Source organism: Haliaeetus leucocephalus, unplaced genomic scaffold, assembly GCF_000737465.1.
Source record: "Haliaeetus leucocephalus isolate CR32 unplaced genomic scaffold, Haliaeetus_leucocephalus-4.0 Scaffold840, whole genome shotgun sequence".
NCBI lineage: Eukaryota > Metazoa > Chordata > Aves > Accipitriformes > Accipitridae > Haliaeetus > Haliaeetus leucocephalus.
Window position 1 is genome coordinate 1,229,881 of NW_010973276.1, and position 14,954 is coordinate 1,244,834.

A 14,954-nucleotide genomic window follows, 5' to 3' on the forward strand; every position below is an offset into this window, starting at 1 on the left:
AAATGAGAGGCGAGGGGGGAGTATGGTCCATGTGGTTTGGCAAAGGGAGGATCCAGAGGTGCCTTGAACCTTCCCCGGGATAAAGCAGGCTCTGAAAGGGCCCTTTAATCTAACAGGGAAAGCATAACAAGAACTAACGACTGGAAGCTGGAGCCAGACACATTTAAATTAGAACAAAGGACACATTTCTAATAGTGAGGGTAATTAACCACTGGAACAAATTATCAAGGGGAAGTGGTGCTTTCTCCATCTCTTGAAGTTTTCAGATTAAGACAGGATGTTTTTTCCGAGAAGCTTTACTCGAACACAAATGACTGGGCTCCGTCCAGCAGTGACTGGAGGAATTTAATTGCCTGTGCTCAAAGGTCAGCCCAGACCCTGTAGAATCCCTCTGGCCTTAAAATCAGTGTAACCATGTTTTGATGAGACTGGTGGAAGCTTTAAGGCAAAACAAGGCTCAAGTCACCGCCGTTGGCTGGGGGAGAGGAGGCATTTCCCAGCACTGTCCCCATCCCCAGCAAAGCCGGGACTGCTGGTCCTGCCGCTGTCCCTGCTTTTACACTTGCCACCCACAGGGCATTTCCTTTGCCTTTTGTAAAATGGTGCCCTGTACAAAATTTGAAGTTAGAGAGCAGTCTAGATGCAGCCCCAGGGCGTCTGCTCTGTGTCATGGGGCTGCAGCTCTCTGGTGCGAAACCACCTTGGAAGTCGAGCCCCATCCAAGCTGGGGCTCTCCTTGCAGGACTCTGTATATATGTGCGCATATATATATATATATATATATATATATATATATGCAACCTGATGAGCGGCTGCTCCTCGGCTACGCTGGCAGTCCTCCAGCAGTGCCGGCAGCTGGGGGGGGTGCAGGCAGGGGCTGGCAGGGGGCAGGACCCCGGGGGGGTCGCAGGATGCTTCCGGCAGGGGCTGTTGCAGCACAGTTGCAGAGGCCATGCCCGATGCAAAGTTGTCCCTGCATGTGTTTGGTGTCAAAGAGCTTAGCCCTTCCTGTGAGCTGGGCCTGATCTGGGCAGGAAAGTCAATCAGAGCCACTCCATAGAGCTATGGTCCTGTAATTACTCTGTGATTAGATAAAAACGTAATTCCTTCAACACCTCCGCACTACTGCTTTATTGCAGGAGAGCCCACACAAGGAATTAATGTTTAAATAATGGCTTTCCTTCCCAGGAGCAGACTCCAAAATAGGCAGGAATACATTAATGCTCTGTCCTGCGTATGGGAAAGAGCAGCTCCTTGCTGTGGGGCTGGGGTGGGATGCCGGGGCCCGTGGGGTCTGCAGTGCAGCATTCACCCGGAGTTTCCCGGTGATCTGTATCTCCGTGTCTTCTCTCCTCTCTGGATGTGGCCGAGGGGTCCCCGCAGGCAGAGCACGTGGGGGCAGCCCTTCAAACCACTGCCCAGGCACCTCTGCATGGGGCTGTCAGCCGATGCAAGGTGCCTTCTTGGCATGATGCCAGCTCATGCAGGCTTGGAAACTACCCGGTAATTTTTGCAATTCAGATGTAAGTTTTATGACTAGAGGAGTGCAGAGAATTTCAGCCACTAGCTGCACTGATTTTCTAAGTTGTCCATCTTTTTATATCAGCAGATGCCAGCTGAGCGTACCTTGTGAAGAATAGTCTCTCCCTGCAAAGGGCTGTGCCGTTTTTAACCTCTTTATTAAACCGAGCACAATTCTGTGCAATAGCAGAGATGAAGAAAAGCCCCTGATAAGCGGGACTAGCCATTTCCCAGAGTTTCCAATCTCCTTGGTTACAGTAACTCCACACAACATGCAATACAAATGCGGTTTCAGAGACCAGGCTGTTAGCAGCAGCTCCCCAACTAGAGAGTTTGAATGCCAGATTTGAGAGATTCCCCATCTCACTGTCTCTTGCTGCCTCATACCACCATGCAGGAACCCTGGGGATTGGTGACAGTGCTGGAAGGATGCTCTGCAGAGGAGGGTATCATGCAGATGCTCACGCTTGTTTTAGAGAGGTGGCTGAGCACCGCAGTCGGAGCAGAGCCAATGGACTCCGTGCAATCCCAGTTACTGCCAGCTGCCATTGCAAGTGCTGTGTGGGGTCGGTTTTTGGTCAACCTCGGCCATGTCAGGGAAGAGGATCGCTTTGGTCAAAAGCAGCTCTCTTTGCATGTCGCTGCAGTGTCTGCTCTTCTATGGCCACAGCAGGAAAGCTGCAATGGGCTATGGGTTCAGCTCTTCACATGGGGGTGGGAGTCTCATTTTCCCCAGTGTGGGGCAGGAGCTGCACATCTGGTAGAAGCACCGTGTCCGTGTGGTACCACTGGACACGCTCCCGCAGAGCCCCTGCGCCCAAATGTGAGGATTTGGTTTGAACGGATCTTGTCCGTCCTTGCTGCTCCTGAAGCCAGACTGGGCTTTGCCCAGAGACCACTGGCCTCCAGCGCCTCTTCGGCTGCATCCCTGTGCCATGCACAGGCTGTAGGCAGCACTCACCGAGAAGTGAGATTTAGGTATCTGTTCAGATTTCACAGAATTTGTGTGTTTAATGTCTCTTAAAAGTGATTCTGTTTATTTTTACCATTGGAAGTAGCAACAGCAAACCCCAGCCTAAAGCCAAGGCCAGGAGGTAGTGTGGGAGAGGGATCCGATGAGCGTTTGAAGCCGGAGATGTCGGGAAGGGCAGTGACTGGTGCAGGACGTCTCTCAGCTGCCTCCCCAGAAAGGAGGGGAGTTTTCCCCCAGCAAAACCTGCTCTGATTTCCAGGATCCACGCACAGACCCCTTATCCCTGGGCTGGGGCAGGGATTGGAGCTGCAGCCTCCGCCTTGGTGCACACCGAGAGGGATTTCAGTACAGAAGCCCAAAGCTGGCAGCTCCTTTCCCGCAGCTTTACTGCTGGATGGGGATTTAGGCTAAGCCCAGCAGCAGCAGGAGCCAAAAGTTGTCCTGTAACAAGTTTTCCAAGGCCTCGAGAGCAGCAGGAGGACCTGGACCTGCAAAGTCAAAGTGGTCATCCCTGCCCAGCTGCTGCTAATGCTCCTAATCTGCCTGAAATCCCCAGGGATTTGCTCGCTGGGCCGAGAGGAACAGCCTGTGTCGTGCCCTGGGTGGGTGGGGGTGGGTACCACCACCCCTGCAAGCAGTGGGTGGGGGAGCCCCTGGGGAGAGCTGCTGGGTCCCCCCAGCAATTGCTCATCCTTATAGCACCGTGGCACAGCAGAGCTATCGCGCTGCGCCGAGGGCAGGAGGCCACGGCCACCGGGGGATTGCTCTGCATGTTTCTCCGTTAATCTCTATAAAAGTGAAAGCCAGAACTTCTCCCCGCCCTTCCGTGCACTCTCTTGCTAGGGTAATTTAGCAGTATTAGCACTGGTTATGAAATCGGCTCTGGGATGCAGAAGCACAGCCTGAGCCTCTCCCGCAGCACCTGCATGGGGATCCCTCCGGAGCTGGGATCTCTCAGCTGTCCCCCCGCTGGGACTGTCCCCATGACTGTGCCCATCCCACAGCCCTGCCCTGGCAGGGACAAACCCTGTTCTGGGAGGCTCAGCACAGCCCGAGGAGCACGACAGGGCATTTTCTAGATAGGAGCATTAGAGGAGGCAGCAAAGTCCTGTGCAGGGTGTCCAGGGCTTCTGCAATCAGATGGCTGAAGGAAGAAGAGGAGGTTTCTGGCAGGAAACCCCCTGGTGGCATCACTGCAGGGCCGGGCAGAAGCGATTCCTCCAGCATTAATGGCCTCATCCTTGACGTGGAGCCAGGTGCTATTAATTAATAGGCAGCAGCGAGCACCGTGGATGCACCAGCCTGGGCCGAAGCAGAGCTCACTGGCTCCATCCTGCCGCCCCACTCCCAGAGAACATCCCCTCCGTGCCCCACATTTCCGTGTTCTGCTTGCCACACTAATTATAATCACCGCATAATTCCTGAGCAACCTCCCTGCTGTGCTGTATTATTCATCGGGAAGCAGACAGGCTCACGCAGCCCAGACAAGCTGCTCTGAGGTATTAACAAGACAAAGGATTAATTGGCTGTTGGGAGCTGCCGAACAGAGGATGCGCTGCCCGTTATACCTGGCGTGGGACTACATGGACCAGCACAGGGCTCAATTTGCCTCACCTTCCTGTGCAGCACAGGAGGGTGCTGCTCCCAGCTCTGGTGCATGGGGAGGTGTAGGTGTCATGCTGCTATCGAGGAGACACAGCTCCAGGACTGGGCTGTGCTGATTGTCCTGGTTTCAGCTGGGATAGAGTTAATTGTCTTCCTAGTAGCTGGTACGGTGCTATGTTTTGAGTTCAGAATGCAAAGAATGTTGATAACGCTGATGTTTTCAGTTGTTGCTAAGTAGTGTTTCGTCTAAAGTCAAGGATTTTTCAGCTTCTCAAGCCCAGCCAGCGAGAAAGCCGGAGGGGCGCAAGAAGTTGGCACAGGACACAGCCAGGGCACCTGACCCAAACTGGCCAACAGTGTATTCCATACCATGGGACGTCCCATCTAGTATAGGAATGGGGAAGTGGGGGCGGGGAATCGCCGCTCGGGGACTAGCTGGGTGTCAATCAGCGGGTGGTGAGCAATTGCACTGCGCATCATTTGTACATTCCAATCCTTTTGTTATTGCTGTTGTCATTTTATTAGTGTTATCATTATCATTATTAGTTTCTTCTTTTCTGTTCTATTAAACCGTTCTTATCTCAACCCACGAGTTTTACTTCCTCTCCCAATTTTGTCCCCCATTGTACTGGGTGGGGGGGAGTGAGTGAGCAGCTGCGTGGTGCTTAGTTGCTGGCTGGGGTTAAACCATGACACTGATGTCCTATAAGCAAATGTTTTCTTGGGTTCTGCATTCCCCCAAGGCTGTGCAGGGCTGGGCACGGCCTTGCTGCAGCATCCTCGATGCCCGAACTGGCAGCTGCTTGCCCCTTTCCACGTTTTCCTGGGGCAGCCACGGCAGCACCTTCCAGCTGGGAAATGAGTGCAGGTCCTGAGGCTTCCCAGGTCCTTCCTAAAAACAACCCCTATGAGAGCGGAGCACCCTGGGCTGGTGTAAAATGTAAGCTGAAAGGTGCTCAGAAGCCTTCTTCACCCTCCAAGCCAGCACTGGGTGCAGGGTCCGTCCCGGGACTGCCCGGGGAACTGCAGGGGGACAGTGGCAGGTGACCATGAGCCCCCTTCGTTCACCGTGTTTGTCACATAGCTGCCATCTCCTATGATCTGAGTGGCTTAAATACAAGTAGAGGCTATTTTCCGTGTTGACCCTCTATCCATAATGTGCCCACGGTCCCTCGTGCAGCTGGTGCTGGCTCAGTGGTGTCACGCAGGGCATGGCAGCCTCGTGTGCATGCAAGGGATTACTGTCATGCTGACACACGCACAGCCAACCTGTGACAGCCATTAGTAATGCGATCCACTAACTGGTCAAAGCTTTCTGTAGCTATGGTAATGAACTAACATAATTCACAATTATAATGTCAAATTTAAACCTAGGGCTTGTGCAAAAAGATAAAAATATCTCTTTGCTCATGGGATCTCAGTATTATTTGCTTAGCTATATTGGAAGCTAAATGCGCTCACTAACATCAAGCGATAGCTCTGAGATTAAACACTTTTCTTCCATTTATGTACGTTTCACCCTTTTATAGTTTTATTAAAATGCTGGCTGCACTTTCAATTAAGTGAATCCCTTTTGCAATTGTAAGCACATTTCATATGAATAAATAATTTAATTTGCGGGGTGTTTTGGGCTCAAAACCACAACTGGCGACGTCAATGCAAAGACTCTTGAAGGGTGCAGAGCTGGCAGCCCCCCCCATGCCTCCCTTGCAGCAGGGGGGGAGCCTGGCATTGCAGCCACTGGGGCTGCCGGCCACTGGCTCACAGCACTTGGGGATAGTGGCCACCAGCTCGCTGCCCGGCTGCTCGATCAGCGAGCAGGAACCTCAGAGCGAAGCCCTTGAGGTCTTTTCTGGATGCACACCTTGACATACCTTAATTGGGAGGGAGGCTCATCGGCACAGCCCACAGCTCCCCTTCCCGTGCACCTTCAACCCCCTGCTTTGTCATCGGCCATCTATCATGGTAATAATACTTGACACCTTTCATCTGAGGATCCCAAAGCCCTCTGCAAATATTAATTAATTATCAAAGCAGCACAGCTTGCACTCTATGAAACTCACAGTCATCATTTCACTGAATTTCACATGAAAAAATCTGTCTGTTTTCTGCCATTTCTTAACCTCCAAATGTTGCTTTCTTGGCACTTTCCGTAAAGCACATGTTCACGTTTTCAGCACGGAGCCCTGTTTCCCTGGATCCCTGCCCGCGGTCCCCAGGTCCCCGTGCTCAGTTAAGCTGCCGCGGTCCCAATGACAGTGGGCAGCTGCGAGCCCCAGCCCCTGCTCAGGCACCCCAACCTGCCCCAGCAGCCATGGGAGCAAACCTCATTCTCCCTTGCCAGCACCCCTCCTCGGCGGCAGGAGCCCAGGATCACCAGAGAGGCTGTCAGTCTATCCTGCACCCTGCTTTTTTGTACAGCTCTGTGCGTGCAAGTTCCAGTGAAATCCCACTTTTGCTGGGAAACTTTGGCAAAGCAGAATGGTTTTATCCTGTAGGATGGCAGCTGACAAAGGTTGTGCTGTTGGAAAGTACAATAGACAGCTATCAAACTCCATGACCTTTGTCTTAAAAAAACCAAGGCTTTGAGCTATTTCTAAGACGTCAGCAAAAAATGGCAGAAGTGTGATTGCCTCCTCTCAACCCCAGGATTACAGCCATCTCCGAGGGGCCTGTTTCCCAAGGTACAGTCATTGTGCCTTGGCCCCTCCAACGAGCAGATAAGAACATTAATATTAATTTTGAAAAGCATTTTCAGCATCAACAGTTTGCCCCAGTTTTGGATTTTGCAGTTGTTTCTGTAAGTGATGGCTGGGTGGGTTGAACTTGTATTGCCAATGCTGAAGCTCTGCAATAGGAATGCGAATGAACCTCAGACTAGTGACTTTCTTCTGCTGTTGGTTTTTTTTTCCCCTTTAAACCTCCCCCTCTACCCCAGGTCCCTTAATGCCTGGGGGTTGGTTACTATTGTAGAAACTTTTCTCCCCAGCTGTTTTGCAATGTGCTGCACGAACACAAGGACCTTTTACTGTAATTAAGCTCTCGCTGTTCTTTCAGGACTTGAATTCAAAGAAATTCATCACTTTTAACACAGATGAGCAGTTTGACAGCAAGTCATAGAGAAACAATGCTTTTCCCCAAGAGTCATCGCTAGTATGTTGAGGTTAGCGTCCCCTGGGGCTGCCCCGGTGGGTCCCCAGGCGCCGTGCTGCCCTCGTGCCTGCACCCCACCGCCGCGTCGGTCCCAGGCACCCCGGGTTGGATTATGGCAGGCAGCAAGAGGTGCCTCCCCCCAGCAAGGTGCTCGGCATCCCTCGCGTCCTCCCGGCCCGCAGTCCCAGCGGCATCCCTGCTCCCTCTCCATCACCCAGGCGAGCGGAGGAGGGACTGTTTCCTGCTCTCAGTCCTCACATGATATAAATTATTTAGCACGATAGAAATTATTAGAAAAGATCGCCAGCTGCGCAGTGAAACGTAATGGTATTGTGTTCGTTTTGCAGCAATTTTGTTTAACAAGCAAGGGTGGACATCAGTGAGGGTGTGGTAAAAATCATCTCTCTAGATACACATGGGAAAGTCCTGCATGGGACTACACTCAAAAAAAAAGAAAACAAAAATCAATTATAACAATTCTAACAGTTCAAGCAAAAGTCCCTTTACCGAGAACTGGAAAGTAGAATGAGGATAATTATACTGTGTTTTCCTAATGCACCAGTCATTTGATGACACATCAAACTCCTTTATAATACATATATATATATAAAATACATAACATATGTAATACATATAATGCACATTCTGGACCTTTTGAGTGAGAGACCAGGAGCCATGCAGAGACACACGAGTGTCCAGAGCAGAGACAGCCCTGCTCCTGCTCGCTGCCCACCTTAGCCTCCCGGGCAGAGCCCACGGAGGGGGGTTGCTGAAATACACCTTTTGCTCTTAATTTGTACTCTGCAGTCCTACCACAGCCTCTGCTAATTTGCTATTCAGATTTCAGCTTTAAACCCAGGAGGTCCTGCGGAGGCTGCGCAGCAGATGGAGGGGCTGTGGGCAGGAGCGCCAGCCTAAGCTGAGCCCAGCAGAGCCTCAGCCCAAAGACACTGGCTCTTTCTCCAGGTCATTGTCCCAGCTATAGGGAATTGCCCTCCGGATTGCTGCCCACTCAGCATGCATGAGGCAATGGCACGTGTGTGTACGGTGTAGTTAAATATTCACTAGATTAGCCGGAGCGCTCTCGGCTCCGCTGGGATTGCCGGGAGCTCGCCGGCGCACGGCATGCAACTGTCACCGGCACGGCAGGAGGGTGCGGGCTGGCTCGCGCTGATGTAGGAAACCTAGCGGGACTTCAATAAGGATAAAATTCAGCCTGATGAAACAAATCCCCAGGTCTGACAGATGGCCTTGAATCTGCAGTTGCTCAGCCCTGAGCTGGGGAGAAAGGGGGGCAGTGGGGAGTCAGGCAGGGAGCGTGAATCCTGCCACCGTCAAGAAGCCCGAGGTGTTGCCTCCCGGCAGGGATTGCCACTGAGGTGTGTGGCGGGCAGCCGGGCAGCCTTCCTCCCCGCCAGCCTCCACACTGGGATGGGCACTGAGCGGTGGGAGGAGACACTGGGCAGGGGTAGGGCATTGCCAGTCCCGGTCCTGGCAGGGACCTGGGGCTTGGGGTCACCTTTAGTGGTGCTGCACAGCACAGGGGCACCGTCCCTGCTCTCCATCCGCGCAGGGAGGAGGGAGGTTGGCCAAGGCTGCACAGCTTTGGGGAGTCCAGGTGATTTTCCTTCTCCACCCAGCTCTCCCATGCCGACAAAGACTTGTCTCACCTCTTTACAGAGCAAATTCCCCAGCCCAAGCCTGTTTGAAGGTCACCAGCAAACGCTGTAATGGAGGTGGGCTTGGCTGCTGTCAGAGCTGCCGGGGCGCGAGACCAGCCACAATGGCAAACATTGAGGAGAGCAAGAGGAAGCCTCCACGCCTGTTGAACCGCCCGCAGGAAGAATAATTTCAATTATATCTCCCTTTTGGAAGGGACACATTTAAGTGGCAGAGAGGCTCCATGCATGGCAGCAATCGGGTATTAACTCCCTGCATCCAACAGGCGTGAAATTGAATCCTGTCACATGCAGGGGGGGAGCCGAATGCTGCCTGGCCCTGCCTGCGCGGGCAGAGGGGAGGCTCCGCGCTCCCCTCCCAGCTGCCGGAGCCACCAGCCCGCAGGAGAAGCCCCGGCTGCTCTGCCAGGTCCCTTCCCCAGGAGGGACACGGTGAGGGTGGGCACTGCTGTGTGCTTGCCATCCCACTGAGCAGAGTTACAAACCACAGCGGAGTGTTTCCAGATGCAGGCACCAGGAAAAAACAGCTTATTTGTTTGAAAAGAGGCTTACATACCCAGTTAATAAACTTGGAAGTATAATAAATGGAGTTCTCTGACTTCCCTGAGAGCATTGGAGGGGAGGACAGAGCATCTCCCCGACACCCAGCTCCTGCAAAGGCACCGTGGTTCAGGGGGGATGATGGGGACCTGGGGGGCCACCAGCCCCCATACCCCCCACAGCAGGGACCATGCATTGCCTGGCCTGGTGACATGTACCAGGCAGCACATAAGCCTGCCCGGCTCACCCGCTCCAGCGTTCGATTCTCCATCAGTTACAGATGTGACGTGCCAAAGAAAGCATCTGCCAGCATGAGAACAGCCGGGTCCAGGCTCCACGAACGCTGCAGACAGCAGCAGGACGGCTTTGGACACTCAATCCTGAATGATGAGCATCTTGCAAACGAAGGAGCTTTTTACAGAGATCGTTTCTCTGATGAAGCCTCTCCGAAAGTACTTTCATTGGAAGAAAAGAGCATGCTTTAATTATGCTAATTAGAAACTTGGCAGCCTTGGTTGCTTGGTGCTTCTCTGTCTGATGTGGAGACATTTCCCCTTCCCAGTGTCTGCCTTCCTCGGAGAGGGATGGAGGCAGTCAGCTGCCATGGACACACGGGTGCAGGGGTGCTGGGGGGGTTTATCCTCACAGCACCAGCCTAATCCAGGCTCTGAGGCACACTGGGGTGAAGGACACCCGCTGTCTGCAGGGCTCTGGGTTGGCAGCACCCTCCCTTCTCTAAGGGTGAGATGGACATCCCCATGGGGATGCGCTCTGCAAGGCGCAGAGCGCGGCAGCCCCAAGCTGGGCTGGCGACGTTTGCATCTCGGCAGCAAAACTCACCCCACAGGCACAGCACCCTTCCCAAAGCCGCACTTTCCTTCCCACGGGTGCCATCCCTCACAGCAGCAAACAACAAATCTCTTGTGCTGAAAGCGGGTAAATGTGGCTAAAATACAGGGGCGAAGAGAATAACTCTTGTCCTCCTACTCTAGGCTATAAACTGCCGTGGTCCTAAACTTGACTGACCTGGCCATCGGTTACTTGTCTCCTGTGCATTCGGGAGTGGGCAGGGAACAGGCATTTTCACACCCCACGCTGTACATGCGCACTATTTATTGCCGGCCAGTGCTGATGGATGGCTCATTCTCGCCGCCCATGAGCATTGCTCTCCTCCTGCTCTGGCTGCTTCAAGGGCAAATGATTCTCTGGACTCAGCCTGAAAAGCTCCAGTCCAAGCATCATTTTTCCCTGGTTTGTTGTTAAAGGATGTGCAAAGCCATTTCAAGTGACAGAGCAATTTCCTTTGTGTCCTGCAAAGCAAAAGGAAAAAAAAGAAGTCAGTGTATTACACAACACTTACCTGCAGCCCCCACACCCTCTCAGGCACTGGCACGTCCCCCCAGCACTGTGTGCTGCAGAGAAGGAGCAGAGAGGCGACCGAGCTGCGGTGCTGCAGGAGGAAGCCATGCTGCCATGCTCTTCCTGCTCATTCATCCGCCTTCACCCCCAATCCATGTCCTGCTTGCTATCTTACAGCCCTGTACCCCACATTTCCTATCCCTCCCATGGCGTGAACCCGCTCTGCCTCCCCTCCTGCCTGTGCTGCGGGAGCTCCCTGCCCAGGGCCACAGGATCCTGGCATTCCCGCCCCACCAGTGCTGCTGCTGCACTGAAGTTTAATCAGATAATATAGGCTTGCCCAGGTCGTTTGGGCTATTAACTCAAGAGTCCTACCAACGGCACACGCATATAGAAATTCTTTGCAGTGAGCAGCTCTGTGGGTGCTCTCCCCCCCCCTGCGCCCCAGCCCCCGTGTGCTATGTCCCTCCGCTGCAGCCCTGCTCAGGCCACCCCCCGCACCCACCGTGGCCTCAGCTGGGAGTCCCCAGCTTTTGCCCCCACCTGTGACCATCTGGCACTGCTAGGGGGGCTGCACGCAGCCCCCGGCTCACAGCCCCAGAGTAGGCGGGCGGTGATTTGTTCGCAGTTGTATTGCATCTTTTTTCCCAGCTGTTTTATTTCTCTGGAGGCTCCGAGAGCATCACCCGACTCTGGAGCCATTGGCCCCAGTTTCATTTATGAACCAATTGCGGTCGAGGCCAGCAGTCAGGATCAGATTCAATATGCCATCAGCGCTGGATGTAATTGCACTTAAGAGCTTGTTAGAGCTGTAGCAGCGTCCAGTGATCCCAGGGGTTTCCTCCTTGTCCCGTGTCTGAAGCCAGGTCTCGCTGACGGCCCCCAGGACAGCCAGCACTAATCCTGCTCCCATCGGCTTCTCACACGGAGGCAGGAGACAGGCAGAACCTCCTGCCCAAGCAGACAATTTCCTTTCACAGCCCTTCCCGCAGTGCCTCCCCCGAGGCACTCCACCGAGCAGGGTGGTTTGTGGGAGGGCGAGGACAGGTTCAGCATCACTCAGGCTGAGAAGTTCATGGGGAAAAAGTTCCCATTCGTGCCCAGCTCTGCCGGTGCCACTTTGTAAGATTTTTCCCTGAACTCTTTGTTCAAAATGTTATTAAAAAATTCCAGACAAGTTGGAAGAGCAGACCATGAAGATCTCTCTTCAAAACGACACAATCTGTGATTTTTTCTTTTTTTCATCTGAAAGCACAGAAGGGAGGACAGGATTTTTGTAAACTATTTTTTTCTTTGAGTTGCATACTTTATGCAGAGAGAACTGGGGACAAGATGCCTTTCACTTAATTTGTGAAATTGCAGGGACTGCAATGGTGGCACAGCACACTGCAGTTTGCCAGTTTGAAGGGGAAAAAGAAGATTTAAAAAGCCCCAAGCCCTAGACATGCTTTCTTACTGGACTTGCCCTGAGCTCTATGAACTGCATGTGCTCACAGAAAACACAGCAAACGAAAGCTGGCCCCTCGCTTCCCAAAACGAAGTGCGCGTCAGGATAAACATCTGAAATAAGCCATCTTCGTTGCACATGCAATGATACCCGCCTGTGACGGGGCAGGGAAGGTTTGGGTGAAGGACAGTTCGTCCCCACGGCTGGCCCACACTGGGGCTTGGTGTGGGGAGTTTTTCTCGCTGTTGAGGTCTGAATCTGGCCCCAGGAGATGCCAGTCCCTGCCCAAAGGAGCATGAAACCCATCTGGGGAGCAAGACTCACTGCCAAGGGCAAAGCATGGGATGTCCCGGCCCCACGGGGATGCACAGATTGGGGTCACCCGCGCAGCCCGGTCCTCAAGAGCCGCATTATCTCCCCAGCACCAGCACCAGCACCGCGTTGCTGCGGGCACGGCCAGGGCGCCCAACGGCAGCTTTGCCAGCCAGGAAGGGGCAGGATCCGACCACTCACCAAACTCATGTACCCGGCTGCGGTGAATGGCCGGGTGTGTGCTGGGTCAGTGGCGCTGAGACATGCAAGAACTACAAAATGCATTGCTTTTTTTTCCCAGAAATAGCAGAATCATTACCAAGACCAATTTTAAACTAATTAGAGGGTAATTTCTTCATTTGCCGTCTTCTGGCATGAGTCGCACGTTGCAAAAGAGAGACCTGGAAGCGCAGGGAATGTCACCTTGTGCAGAACTGCCTCCTGCCTGCCAGGCTGCCGGCAGCGCGGTGCTGGCTGGGAGCGAGGAATTGCTGGGAACTGCTGACAGCCTACGGGCAGCCGAGCAAACTGCTGATGTGAACCCACATCCGGAGGTTTTGCATTTGTCTGTGCCAAGGAAAATGCCTCTTGCTGCAAGGCTTTGGTTTAAATTAGAAATCAATGTGAAGAATCCAAAAGGCAAAACAAAATGCTGAAAACTGCCCAATTTGCCTTTTCAAGCCACCGTTGTGCTGCAGCTGCCCTAGAGGGTCCAACGAGGTTGTGCAAATTGGTGCAAATTTCCCAGTCGAGCAAATTACTAAGAAATCACTGATGGAAAGGAGAGATTTGTTCATGTACCTGTATAATTTTGCCACAAACCTCTGATAAATGAGGAAGCTTGGATTTCTTCTAGGAAAGAGGGTTGAGGCTGAGAAAAAGAGATTTTTGTGAGTGCAGAGAGATGGGGAGGCTGGAGGGTCTTGGGTGAGAAGCCCCCAGTCATGGGGGCTAGTGGGAGGAGCGCTCAGCTCTGCACCGCGCTGCTTCCACAGACCTGCTCTCGCTGTGGGGAAAGAAAAGACAAGAAGAGGCTCCTGTCAAAGAAGCAAAAATTTTATTGTGTAAAAACCAAGCAGACATCCGAATACAGCCTCCCATCACCACACACACTGCAGCACTGCCTTGCGTGTCAGTGAGATGTGCCCAGACGTCCCAAACAGGCAGAAGCTGTAAAAGCACGTATGGATCTGTCTTCAGTTATCTATGGAATTATAAAAGCTTCCGAGCTCTGCTGTTGCTGGCTGCCACACCAAGACCCAAAAGCACCCTTCACCTGTTCGGCTGATTTTTGAGCAGTGCTACATGGGATGAGACGTCTGGGTTAAAAAGAAGGGGGTTTGGTGTTCCTCCAGCTCTTTACAGCGTGGCCTCCCCCTGGCCAGCATGGCATGTTATCAGGCATCTATGGCAGCCACTGGGTTTTAATTACAGCACCAACTCCTGAGTCAAATGACTGCAGGAGAATAAGAAAGTCCCTCATCCCAACGGCTGGCCCTGAGCAAAGCTGCGGTGATAGGAAACAGGGCAGGAGCGTGAAGAAACCATGGTATGTTTAAAAACAAAAAAAGGTCTCATCATCTGTAAAACCATTCCATGACTTCTGGGGAGCCACTTTCAGTCTCTGTTTAAATTACGTGTTTCCTATCAGGTACTCTTCCAAAGAAGCGGGGAAGCAGATTGCCCGGTCGCGGCTCCTCACTTGGTGCAGCGCTGAGGCCAGTTGCTGCAGTTTATTGAAACAAAGTCTGCAGAAAGTGGGACGTTTCATTATGCAAATTGTGCTTCCTGGAAAGAAATGTTTTATTAACACGCGCTCCCTTCTAGTGTTGGCTTAGTCAATTTGGTCACAGCTTGACATCCAATAAGTTAGTCTAAAGGCAATGGTTTTACAAAATGTTTTTCTAATCTATTTTAAACACTTAATTACAGTTGTGGCGCATTCATTAGGGACTTTGCTTTCAAACCTGGATTGTAGTAATAAATCCTAATTCTTGAAGTGTCAGTTGCAATACAGAAGTTGGATCCAAGTGGTTGTCAGAGGCAGTTGCTAACTGGGGGAAGCACGCCTGATCCAGGTGGGACCCCCCTCCTCTGGAGGGGATGTCCTCCAGGGTCCAGCCAAAGCGATTTGCAAATTAACTGAACAAGCATGGGCACCAGGAGGAACGCTCAGCAGGGCTCGGGAGGATGTGTCTGCCGGGTGGCTTGGTAGGAGCTGGGGGACACTATTTTTGGGAAACCAGGAGGCCAGGGGCCCCCTGCAGACTCAGAGCTGGTGTTGTAGCCAGCCCTGGGGCTGTCCCCAGCACCGGCAGCGTCCCCATTGCCCACCCCCCTGCAGCTCTGAAGAGGGCAAGGAGAG